This window comes from Mirounga angustirostris, unplaced genomic scaffold, assembly GCF_029215605.1.
Source record: "Mirounga angustirostris isolate CCGP_5_RB_7025 unplaced genomic scaffold, mMirAng1.0.hap1 SCAF_14, whole genome shotgun sequence".
NCBI lineage: Eukaryota > Metazoa > Chordata > Mammalia > Carnivora > Phocidae > Mirounga > Mirounga angustirostris.
In genome coordinates, this window is record NW_026991722.1 from 52,324,521 (window position 1) to 52,337,451 (window position 12,931).

Below are 12,931 nucleotides of genomic sequence, written 5' to 3' on the forward strand. Positions count from 1 at the left end.
CGCATCGGGCTCCCTGCTCGGCAGGGAGTCTGCTTCTCCCTCTGACCTTCCTCCCTCTCATGCTCTCTGTCTCTCATTCTCTCTGTCTCAAATAAATAAATAAAATCTTTAAAAAAAATAAATAAATAAATAAATAAAAAAAATAAAAGAGAAAAAGCTTCTGCACAGCAAAAGAAACAGTCAACAAAACCAAAAGACAACCGACAGAATGGGAGAAGATATTTGCAAATGACATATCAGATAAAGGGCTAGTATCCAAAATCTATAAAGAATTTATCAAACTCAACACCCAAAGAACAAATGATCCAATCAAGAAATGGGCAGAAGACATGAACAGACATTTTCCAAAGAACACAGCCAACAGACACATGAAAAAGTGCTCAACATCGCTCGGCATCAGGGAAATCCAAATCAAAACCTCAATGAGATATCACCTCACACCAGTCAGAATGGCTAAAATTAACAAATCAGGAAACGACAGATGTTGGCGGGGATGCGGAGAAAGGGGAACCCTCCTACACTGTTGGTGGGAATGCAAGCTGGTGCAGCCACTCTGGAATACAGTATGGAGGTTCTTCAAGATGTTGGAAATAGAGCTACCATACCATCCAGCAATTGCACTACTGGGTATTTGCCCCAAAGATACAAATGTAGGGATCCGAAGGGGTATGTGCACCCCGATGTTTATAGCAGCAATGTCCACAATAGCCAAACTGTGGAAAGAGCCAAGATGTCCATCGACAGATGAATGGATAAAGAAGATGTGGTGTATATATACAATGGAATATTATGCAGCCATCAAAAGGAATGAGATCTTGCCATTTGCAACGACGTGGATGGAACTGGAGGGTGTTATGCTGAGCGAAATAAGTCAATCAGAGAAAGACATGTATCATATGACCTCACTGATATGAGGAATTCTTAATCTCAGGAAACAAACTGAGGGTTGCTGGAGTGGTGGGGGTGGGAGGGATAGGGTGGCGGGGTGATAGACATCGGGGAGCTATGGTGAGCACTGTGAATTGTGCAAGACTGTTGAATCACAGATCTGTACCTCTGAAACAAATAATACATGTTAAAAAAAACAAAATGCAGCAGCAGAAGATAGCAGGAGGGGAAGAATGAAGGGGGGGAATCGGAGGGGGAGACAAACCATGAGAGACGATGGACTCTGAAAAACAAACTGAGGGTTCTAGAGGGGAGGGGGTGGAAGGATGGGTTAGCTTGGTGATGGGTATTAAAGAGGGCACGTTCTGCATGGAACACTGGGTGCTATACACAAACAATGAATCATGGAACACTACATCAAAAACTAATGATGTAATGTATGGTGATTAACATTAACAATAAAAAAAAAAAGCTACAGGGAGATGTGCCCACCAAAATGAGGAAGCAGGATGACAGAGGACTATCTAGGAAAGAAGGCCTGACAGAGGTGAGAAATTAATAGGATGCAGGTGAGGTGTTCACTGCTCAGAGTCCTGTAATTCTGTCAGAAACTGGGGGGCCTGAATTTGTGATTAATCCCAACAAAACAATTAACTCCAGTGAAAACAAAAATTTGGTGAAGAAATAAAATCACTGCATATGCTTAGTTTTAAACAGTACTCGGCCATGAAAACATAAATACTGAATACTGAGAAATTTAAAAATGATACCATTACATGCAAAGGATAGAAGGAAAAGTGTGTGAGGGTTATGTAAGAGATGAATCTTCATCTAGCACAGTAGGAAATCCACAGAGAATGTCTAAAACTGAAAAACCAAGCCACAGTAGCGTAGGCATATACGCACAGAATTAAAGCTCACAAGAAACAGGTAAAAAGAGTTGAAAGAAACTGCTTCTAGGAAGCAGTAATCGGCAGTGAGAAAGAGACTGGTATTCTTCACTATATATCTCAAAGTACTATCTGAATTTTTAGACATAAAGTATACTTAAAAATGTAAAAAATGAAAAAAAGTAAAAGATGAATAGGACTATCATGTGATGCAGCCTTATGATAAAGAATCATATCTACAAGGAATAAAAACTACTAGAGAAAAGAAAAAACAAACACCAAGCAAATATGAGCACTGTGGGTTTTTATTTTGTTTTGCTTTTAATTAGGAAAAGCTCTCTTCCAGCTCTCGGCATTAGCACTGAGCTTTAGGTATGTCTCATTAAAACAAAACAAATGAACCAGAGGATTTAAATATATAAAATTCTTATTAGTCATCTAGTTCATTCACTTTGAAAAGGGAAATGTCCTAAACCAAAAGCCCTTTTCTATGTCAAAATACTAGCAAAAGATTTAGCCAACACTGAAAAAGATGACACTCAAAAGATTAAAAAAAAATTATCCACCATTAACCATACAGGCTTATTAATATTTTTCAAATAGTAGAAAATAAAATTTCATGTAGGTTTATAATCTAAGGAAATTTTATGATAATCAGTTATTAAAGTTTATAGAAAAATGTTAAGAGACTTTATGAATTAGTCAGCAACAGTTTTTTTTAGTTAAGCATTCGCCAACACTGTATACAATAGGTACAGAGGACAGCTGTGCTTTCTAGACACAAAGAAAAGGCTCCACTTAGAGGCCTAGACAACAAAATTCCCAGAGCAAGAGATGAAATGATGGCAAAAATCACAAGGCTTAAATTTACCAACATATGTAGTACATAAAGCTTATATACAAAATTGCTAACATAAAAATAAATTTTCTATGTTAACACTATAGAGATAAAAGTTCTAGGTCAAGGAAGTTTTAAGCAAGCACAAACATCTTTCAACTAAACATCATATGCTCATTCTAAAAACATAAGCACAGAAGCTCACTCCAAGATACTTCCTTTGACTCACTTTCAATCACTCATGCAGTACTCCCTTCACAATCCCTCCCTACCTGGTTTTAGAAAAGTTTGCTTGATACAGAAGTAGACTTACTTAATTCTCCTACAAGCCTATAAGGTACATCAAGGCAAGAGAGATGTGCTATTCGCCATTTTTCTTTTTGCCCCGTGCCTCTCAACACTGGCGCATCTTGTCTGGTTAGAAATCCTACCCTGGGGCGCCTGGGTGGCTCAGTCGTTAAGCACCTGCCTTCAGCTCAGGTCATGATCCCAGGGTCCTGGGATCGAGCCCCGCATCGGGCTCCCTGCTCAGCGGGAAGCCTGCTTCTCCCTCTCCCACTCCCCCTGCTTTTGTTCCCTCCCTCACTGTGTCTCTCTCTGTCAAATAAATAAATAAAATCTTTATTAAAAAAAAAGGGGGGGGGCGCCTGGGTGGCTCAGTTGGTTAAGCGACTGCCTTCGGCTCAGATCATGATCCTGGAGTCCCTGGATCGAGTACCGCATCGGGCTACCTGCTCAGCAGGGAGTCTGCTTCTCCCTCTCCCGCTCCCCCCTCTTGTGCTCTAATAAATAAAATCTTTAAAAAAAAAAAAAAAAAAGAGGGGGTGCCTGGGTGGCTCAGTCGGTTAAGCCACTGCCTTCGGCTCAGGTCATGATCCTGGAGTCCCGGGATCGAGTCCCGCATGGGGCTCCCTGCTCAGCGGGGGGTCTGCTTCTCCCTCTGACCCTCCTCCCTCTCGTGCTGTCTCTCGTTCTCTCTCGCAAATAAATAAATAAAATCTTTAAAAAAAAAAAAAAGAAAGAAAGAAAGAAATCCTACCCTGCCACTCTGCCTCTGGACCTCTAGGTGGCTTGTGGCTCTGGTTTAATACACAACTTCATCCAATCCTCAGAATCAGACTATCAGTAGGTATTGTTATCTCCACATTACAGAGGAGACAACTGAGTAACTATATGCCAAACACGTAATCATGAATTTGGGAATTCCTAAAGATCTACGAATGTATTTCTGTTTAATGAGAAGTTATTCTGTATTGAAGAGTTCATAAATACCAAATCACATATTTATTCAATTACAGTAAGACACCATTAAAATTCCATCAGAGAGAATTCTATCTGCAGATGTAGTTACCAAGTGAGTCAAATGATACAGTGAAGTAAGAGCCAATTAGTAAAAAAACAAATCTGTTCAAAAACACAAACTCAGATACTCAACAAATTAGAGGTTTCAGCAGGCTACCCACAATGTGATGGGACAAGGGCTCCTACATGGAGTAAGAGGCTACAAGTTCTGTCCAACTCTGAAATGTTGTAACTCAGGGCTCCTACGTACAATCCAGTCCCACATAACCCAGGGGTTATGGAGTATACTTCTCATATAAGGAATAATCAAAATTTTACAAGGGAAAATCCTTCAAGAAGACATCATGTTGGATACTGACATACTATGTCTCAAAAAGTCCAACTGAGCCCATTTCTTCCTCCCAACACTAAAAAGAACTGCCTTCCTCTCAAGCTGAGTCCGAGACCAAAATTTGGCTAGAGTTTAGGGGCCATGTTTTAAACACCGGAACCGAACTCAGCCCAGGGATATGCTCATATTACAGAAGGCAGGCTGAGGAGCACCAGCTTCATATCGTACAACTCACTCTGGAGCAAGCCCCAGGTAGGTGTGGTGGAACCAGGTCACTTCCACAGTTTTCTTGGCTGGTCTTTGTCAACCTGGTTGGTTTTGCATACATAAATGATTTAGAGAAACGAAGGCTCCTAGACAGCAGGTACTACCCTTCTATTAGCAGTTTATAGATGCTGACCTTAAGAGTTAAGTTCTCCAGTTCTACCTAATAAAGTAAAAACAAAACCCCCAAATTGGTTTAGGCACGTCAATCAGATTCACGAGAATTCTTATAGTCCTTGCGCAGTGCGGTGACATGGGAGCAGGGGCAGTGGAATGACGTCAATGTCAACACACAGTTGCATGCCTTTGGCAATCTCTTTCAGCTTCATTGTCTTCACCTAAAAAATGCAGCTACTGTCTTTACTGTGCAGAATTGTTGTGCCTTTTAATAATTTATGTAAAGCAAAATGCCTCACCCAAAGGTGTTCAATCGTGTAACTGTAATAACCATAATCTTTTACAAACATTAAACACCTAGAAACAGTGTTCCTAAAAAAATAGGCATCAGCACCATTTTACAGACTGGGTCTCAGTGGACAGTGTATATTAAAGACAGCAAAATTCCAAATGTTTACTTTCCAAATACTGCTACTTAGGCAAGATATTTTGAATTCATTGAACCAGTCAGAAAACCCTACAACAAGAGATTACTCCTTTCTTACAAAACATATGCTTAATACATATTTTAAATTATAAAATAGCGGGCACCTGGGTGGCTCAGTCGTTAAGCGTCTGCCTTCGGCTCAGGTCGTGATCCCAGGGTCCAGGGATCGAGCCCCACATCGGGCTCCCTGCTCAGCGGGAAGCCTGCTTCTCCCTCTCCCACTCCCCCTGCTTGTGTTCCCTCTCTCCTCTTCCCTCTGTCAAATAAATAAATAAAATCTTAATAAATAAATAAATAAATTATAAAATAGCTTCCAGGGCACCTGGGTCGCACAGTCGATTAAGCATCCGACTCTTGGTTTTGGCTCAGGTCACAATCTCAGGGTCCTGATGAGATCCAGCCAGAGAGTCGGGCTTCGAGCTCAGCATGTAGTCTGCTTGAGAGATTCTCTCTCTCCCTCTTCCTTCTCCTCTCCCTCCACACCGCTCATTCTATCTATCAATAAATAAATAAATAAAATCTTTAAAAAAAGATAAAATAGACAGCTTTCTATTTAGAAAGTATTGAGATACTTCTCTAAATAAATCCTGTTCTTGTATAGTTCGTATGTAAAGATGCTATGTCTATAATTATAATGTCAAATAGATAAGTATTACTCATCCAAAAAATGTTGAGATTAAAGTAATTTAAAAAGATATAAAACGTGGGCACTTTGCAATATTTTACAAAGAAAAAAATAATTACACTTAACATCCTGAAGGAAACAAAAAGTATATTCCCTATGGTTCTTCAGTAACCCCAAACACTATCTGACTTACGTTGGTCCAGAAAAAAGGCACATCACTTTACAAAGATCATAAACTTAGAGACAACTGTTGGGGAAAATATCATAGCACAATTCAAAGAGCTCCAATTCAGAGTTCATAATTCATACCAACTATCTGATGATTTTGCTGAGATTCTTTTATATTTATCTTTTGTTTTATGTTTTTTAAGTAGGCTCCATGCCCACAATGAAGCCAATGTGGGGCTTGAACTCACAACCCTAAAATCTAGACCTGTGCTAAAATCAACCAACTGAGCCACCCAAGTGCTTCAAAAGGCTAAATTTAATAGCTTATGCCCAAATACCTGATAAAACCTATCCACATTCTGGACACCTCTCTTTAGAATCAGTAAACACCAAGTCTCTAGTACAGCTGGACACATCTATCTTGCCAGGAGCAATACAGGTCACATCATAATGCACTGAATAGATCAGAACCATCATGGAATTGTACAATTCCACTGTTTATTCAGAAGCACAAAAAAGGCTTTTAGGTAGATTTCAATTCCAGATTAACCAATGAATTTTTTGTTTATGATTCTTTCTATAAAAAAGAAAACATCTTACTAAAGATCTAAAAACAGATGTTTTAAACAAAAAAAGATGTTTAAATCAATTATCCCTTACACTGTATTTCAGAAATAGGTAAAAGCAGAAATTCAGTCACTAAAGTTACTTGGTACCATATGCCTATCTTTTTTTCCTCCGAGTAAAATCAATGAAGGATGCTTTCCTCATGCTCAGCTTCTCCTCTTCATCTAATAATTAGTTATGAGCATCAAAATCAAATAATTTTTAAACCTAGATACTGGTACCCCTTCTCTTTGAAATACTATGTCTTTAATGTTTCTTAAACTTTTCAAATCCACGTCCCCTATAATGTTAACTTATAATTTCAACTAAATTCACGAGTGACCCCAAAAGTTAAAAATCAAAACAAGGGGAGACAGCACACCAGACCTTCAAAAAATTTCCACTACATTGTGAGTAACAGGTCTGTATAGCCACTCCAGGTCACTCTATTTGAGCTTTCTGCACGTCAACCTATGAAGGTCTGTCCCTTTGTCTCTTTCTCCCTCATAGTTACTTTTAAAATCTGTTGCGATCCTATCCTTAGGTGTTCGTGTTTAAAGGTTCCTTCCTCCTCTCCTCAAATCCTACTTTCTCTACCAGTCTGACAAACCTTTCAGGCAAGCTTTTTATCATTTCCATTCAACAATTCATCTCTCCCCTCCTCCTCTCCTTAGTTTCACGTTTACAGCAAGGAGGCAAACTAGCACTGGCCTGCAGGCCACAAAAGAGTGTCTGAAAATTAAAGAGACAACAATAATTTACTCTAATGCAGATTAACAGCTAGAGAAAAGCCACAGGTGATTTAAGAGCAAACAGGAAGTAACACAAGATCAACACCTCCTACAGCTGAAATTCATCAAGGAAAGTGAGTACTGCAGAAAATAAAATGTTTGGGGCAGGTGGAGATGGTAGGGAGAAAACTGAAATGAAAGAACTGAGATGGGAAAAATATATTTGCTAAAAGAGGTGAGAATGGATCACTGGAGATTCCTGAACAAGAAAGATAAAAAAGATGCCAGGAGTTGAAAACAACTTAGAATTTATAAATCAGTTTGAATTTTATTTATACTTTGCCCGATTGAAAAACTAATTTGAGGCAGTTCAGACAAATACACATATTACTAAACAATAAAATTAAGAGAATTGGCACAAAAAGTAAATAAGAATATGAAATGAAATAAAGGCAAGAAACTAAGTTACTATTCATAAAATTAGCTACAGTAACTACAGAGGTAAAGACTTTCTATTCAAATGTGCAAGTTGGATAAAGGCAATCCTCCAGCTACCTGAACATCACAAGGTGGGCTTTTCTATGAGCCAATGTTTCTCCTCCAAAGAAGTAGAAAAGCCTAATTTGGATGGTTCATGTTGAAAATATAGGACACTAAAGATAAATATAAACACCACATAATAAAGTTCTAAATTCAAAGATTATAAAAATAGCTACATAGATTCTAAGTGGATTTTTAAAAGATCTCTTTCTATGAATCCTCCATTTTTCTAACACATTTATGTAGTCTCTCAACTTATATATTTGACCTAAAACAAACAATTTTAAAAGACCCTTCTTCTAACACGTAAACCACCTCGACTTTCAGCTATACCCTCTTTGTATAGAGATAAAATGAAGGTAGCAAAAGGAGCGGATGCTGTAACCATTGTGTTACGCTTTACAAGTTCAATGATTTCTGGCTCCTTTCTTCCTCATTTTCTTAGTAATAATTTTAACACCAATCTAAATTGACAAAAATAGGATGACAGAAATTTAGTATTCAGGGGCTTTAGAGGAAAAAGAATCTAAATTGTAGTCAGTGAATCTAATTTAAAAAACTATGTATCTTATCATCCTTCTAATCCTCAAAGTCACATTCAGGGCTGTATCTTGCATTGCCACACAGCTTATCTCCTAAGAGATTCTTTTTTTCTTCTCCTTCCTTCTTGATAGACTGAAAACTTAAAACAGAATCACCCAGTCACAGAATTTCAAAACGGAGGTAGACCATCTGGGCCAAGCTTCCAGTGATCAGTGAGGAGCAAGGTGGCCACAACTGAGGAGCACAGAGCTGGAATGGCTCCACCACACACAGGTTGCCACCGACTCTCAGAGATGCCTGGCTGCTTCACCCGGACCTCAGGGATGAGTGTCGTTCTCTCACACATTTGTCTTCATTTTTTTCTTTTTTAAGATTTTATTTATCTGAGAAAGAGACAGAGAGAGAAGACGAGAGGGACAGAGAGAGAGAACGAGCGGGGGGGGGGGGGGGAGAGACAGAGGGAAAGGGAGAAGCAAACTCCCCTCTGAGCAGGGAGCCCCACACAAGGCTCCATCCAGGACCCAGGATCATGACCTGAGCTGAAAGCAGACGCTTAACCAACTGAGCCACCCAGGCACCCCACACATTTGTCTTCAAGAGTAAAGGAGGGCACACATGTAAAGTGTTTAGTGTTAGTAACACTGTGTTACTAAAAAGAATAAAGAATCAAATTGACATCAGGGGAGGTGGATTCCAAAAAGTGCAGTTAACTGCTAGCAAAGCCACCAAGAAATCTTATTTGAACACCTTCTAATATAGCCATAAAGCTTACTACTCCAGCCTATAATAATTATCTTCAAAGTTTTAATAAGACAATCTATATAGGATTCTGTCAACTGGAGGCTCTCCCTACTAACTTGTGAGTTATTTCATCATGAAGCAGGCAAATGACAGACAGTTCAGAAGACTCTGGGGCTCAGCCAGAAGTATAACGTCTTACTTATAAACGAAGGGAATAAAACAGATAAAAATGGGCTTTCAAAAGAAATGTCCCAAACCACTGTCTAGCCATTGACTGGTAAGTTAATAAGCACACACACACACACACAGTGACAGCTATTAGGGTCAGAGCAAAAGGAAAGGATTTAAATTAAAGGCAGGTGGACTTAAGTCAGACTTAAAAGAAAAACCTCCTGACTTACATTACTAAGCACGTAAGGGAGGCAGCTGAATCTATCTCCCAACAAGACAAAGCTTCCAGCTAAGTGTTACTGTGCTGCTTTATATGAGGAAATAATGTATACAAAAAAAGCATACCCAGAGGAAATAGCTGTTGACACAGAGAACCAAGCTATATTTAAACTAAATATTAATATTTAAACTAAACATTGCAAAATATAATACTCATGAGCTTAATTTAACCTTTTACCACCTCTAATGGGTGGCACCATCAGGATTATTCAACCAAAGCTCACAATTCAGGAAAGTTGAGTGAACTCATTCAGAAAGTACCACCAGCTCTCAGGTCACTGGTAAGGATACACACACAGACTGCTGCTTCCTACCTTTATTCAACAGAACTCCATAGAGGTTTTTCTAAAAGCTGGCTCTGCATTTGGTACCAGGCAGCTACCAAAGTCTGGCCTGCAAGGACCTTCAGTCTAGTGCAGGCGATAGTCCCCCAGATAAACCAAAAATTACAATACAGGGTGATGAGTATCTTCATTGCTACATTCTTGGAGCAATGAAGGACACAGTGCCCAGCTGACTCTATTAATTGTTTCTTAACAGTAGCTTTACTATAGTGTTAAATGGTTTTCAAATGCTCCCATTTCCAGTTCCTCTTAAACATAAAGCTTCTCTGTTGGTTCTCAACTGTGCTATCACATATTAAAACAGAACCTATCGTTTCATTTCTAGCATTCTACGGCCATCTCTATCAACATTTACTTATACTTCAGTCCGACAGATCACAATTAACTGTACATTTAATTGGAAGGAAGCAGCCACCCACACTGGCCAGTGCTCTTTCATGGGTGGCCTTGGGCTTGCTTTTTACACTCTGGACGGGTATGGCCCCGAGGCTGACTGCCCTTCAGGCAAAGTGAGGATGTTGCACTAGGGGACGGGCAGAATCCTCGCCTTGCACCTTGTGGGCTCTGACGCTCCCCACCTCAGCATAGCCTGCCACCCTTTTCCCTCTTAAACCACTAAGATCAGTATCAGACCATCAACATATAAACCATATGGGCCACTAAATAATTTGTAAATGTTTCAAATGTACTTCAAAGCATTATGAACCAGCCAGGCCAGGTTTTAACAAACAGTAACACTTACGGACAATCTCTACTGGGCTAACATCTTCAACAGGGCCTGGCCTGACAACAAGACAGAGACTCTTTTTCAGTTTAAAATAAACAGGTTTGGAAAAATCATCCCGAAATGTACATTTAAGATTAGTATAGAGGCTTAAGTAGTCCCTCAGAGCATTTTCAAATATTCAGACTTCCAGCACTTTCTGAAAGGAAGAGTGATCTTTCTGGTCGTTTTTCTTAAGTATGACTTAAAAATGTCATCCCAAATTCTCAATGAGAACAGTCTTAATGTGTTCGGCCGGGTTTAAAGTTCAGAGAGAAGCCCTTACTATAAAACTGTTACCCTAACACGTTCGATTCAAACTGAGATTGGCCGAGGGAAAGGGGGTTTGAGAAGGGAAAAACTACTCACACTCAGGACCGGGTCTACAACCTGGAGGCGGAGACACGGGGCGAACGAACCGCCAGGGAGAAATAACAGCAACTTCCCAGCCCGGCCTTCAAAGCGGATCACGTGCCGCGGGCGCCCCCTCCCCCAGGGCAAGGGGCGGGATGGAGACTCGGCCTCCGGCCGCGCTTTCCTCGCGGGGCGCCGCTCGGCCAAGCGTCACCTCGGCCTCCGTTCCAGCCTCCACGCCAGAAACCCGCGAGCTGGGGGCTCTGAGGGGACCATCACCGCGGGCTGCGGCGGGGGCACCCGAATGTTTCAGTCTTCACGTCCGCCTCCTCACGCTGACCCCGCAGCCGGCAGCCCCGGCTCACCGCCCCCCCCCACACACCCCAGCCCACCCCGGCAGGAGCCCGTCCTGCCGTGGCGCCGTCTACGTGACGGCGGCGGCGAGGCGCAGGGGTCCCGGCCTCCGGCGGAGCAGGACCGCGCCGAGTTGGAAGACCCCAGCCGCCCGCGAGCGCAGAAACGCGACGCCCGCCGCGGAGGCCGAGCCGCGACGGCGGGCCGCGCGGAGGCGCGAGGACCCGGCCCGGCGCCCGCTTACCTGCGGCGACTCCGCTCCCGACCCGCGCCGGCGCCCGGGGGCGGCCGAGGGGACGCGGCGGCTGGACGGCGACGGTGAGGACCGGCCCGGGCTCGCCGGAGGCTGAGGGGGCGGGGTCGGCCGGGGACGCGCGCGAGACCCGGGCGCCCGCCGCCGCCGCCGCCTCGGGAGCCGCCTGGGCCACAGCCGAGCCGGGCGGCCCTCATGAATGGGACGCGGCGGCGGCCGAGCGGCGGGCGGGCGGGCGGGCCGCGCGCAGGCCCCTCCCCGGCCACGTGACGCCGCGCTCGGCCGCCGCCTCCCGGCCGCGCGACGCCCTAGCGGCCTCCCTCCCGGGCCCGCGCTCGCCGTTTGCGCCGTGGCGGCCGCCCGTCCCCTTCGCTGGGCGGCTCGGAGCACTGGCCACTCTCGCTTGGCGCAACGCTAGCGATACTTTTCTAAAAAAAGTTTCTGCTGGTCCCCATGGCAACCCTGCGGCGCGTCACGTGGAACTTAGAGCCCGACTGCCAAAAAGAATAAATATTAAAGTGCAGAAAATGTATACAGTTGAATGTTTTATAACCCGCTTTTGATCCCCAGTAGGGTTTTCGCCTGTTTGGTTACTCGCCCCGCCCCTCCCCTCTCCTCCCCAATCCTATGACATATTTAAAAACACACTTTTTAAGAGAGGGATTGCCAAAACCGTATATGACTGCACGCTAGTTTTTATCTTTTTGCAGCCTATTATAAAGAGTTATGAATGGAAGTGCACGTGTTATTTCCAAATGTCAGTTAATTTCTCAGTATGCATTCCGTGGATTATAATTTTTTTTTAAAGATTTTATTTATTTATTTGACAGAGACACAGCGAGAGAGGGAACACAAGCAGGGGGAGTGGGGGAGAGGGAGAAGCAGGCTTCCCGCCGAGCAGGGAGCCCGATGTGGGGCTCGATCCCAGCACCCTGGGATCATGACCTGAGCCGAAGGCAGACGCTTAACGACTGAGCCACCCAGGCGCCCCTCGTGGATTATAATTTATATAACTTTGAGGATCTTGGCAAATAGGCATTTAGATAAAGCTTCTGCGTGACGAGCCCAGCGGCAGCACAGTTTCTTCCCAAGATGGAGTGTGGTGTGGCTGGGCTGCGCCGGGACCCAGAAACCGGCTGCCAGTCTCAGGGCCCCTCTGTGGTTCACAAGAAGGAACACAGGCAACCACTTCCTCATCTAAGTTCCTTGGCCTCTTTCGCATTCAGCCAAGCTTTGCCCCATCTTTAACCAAGGCCCTACAGAGAGACTAGGTAGTTCCACTGGCCCAAGCACACTAAGAATTTTCCTCTTTTCTGTGCCTTTCACTTGGCTTCCAAGTGAA

At 43.0% G+C, this 12,931-nt stretch overlaps 1 protein-coding gene across 2 annotated transcripts in view; it reads right to left on the reverse strand.

Annotated features, from left to right (window-relative positions):
• LPIN2 (lipin 2) overlaps positions 1-11,713 on the reverse strand; it is an 87,105-nt gene extending 75,392 nt beyond the window's left edge. Inside the window, exon 1 of one of the 2 annotated variants that reach the window (XM_064577870.1) lies at positions 11,581-11,713. The gene's annotated coding sequence lies outside the window, so the exon portion shown is untranslated. Of the gene's footprint in view, positions 1-10,997; positions 11,452-11,580 lie in introns of those variants that run through there. The other variant, XM_064577871.1, reaches the window with a different exon arrangement.
• Between the last annotated feature and the right edge of the window lie 1,218 nt (positions 11,714-12,931).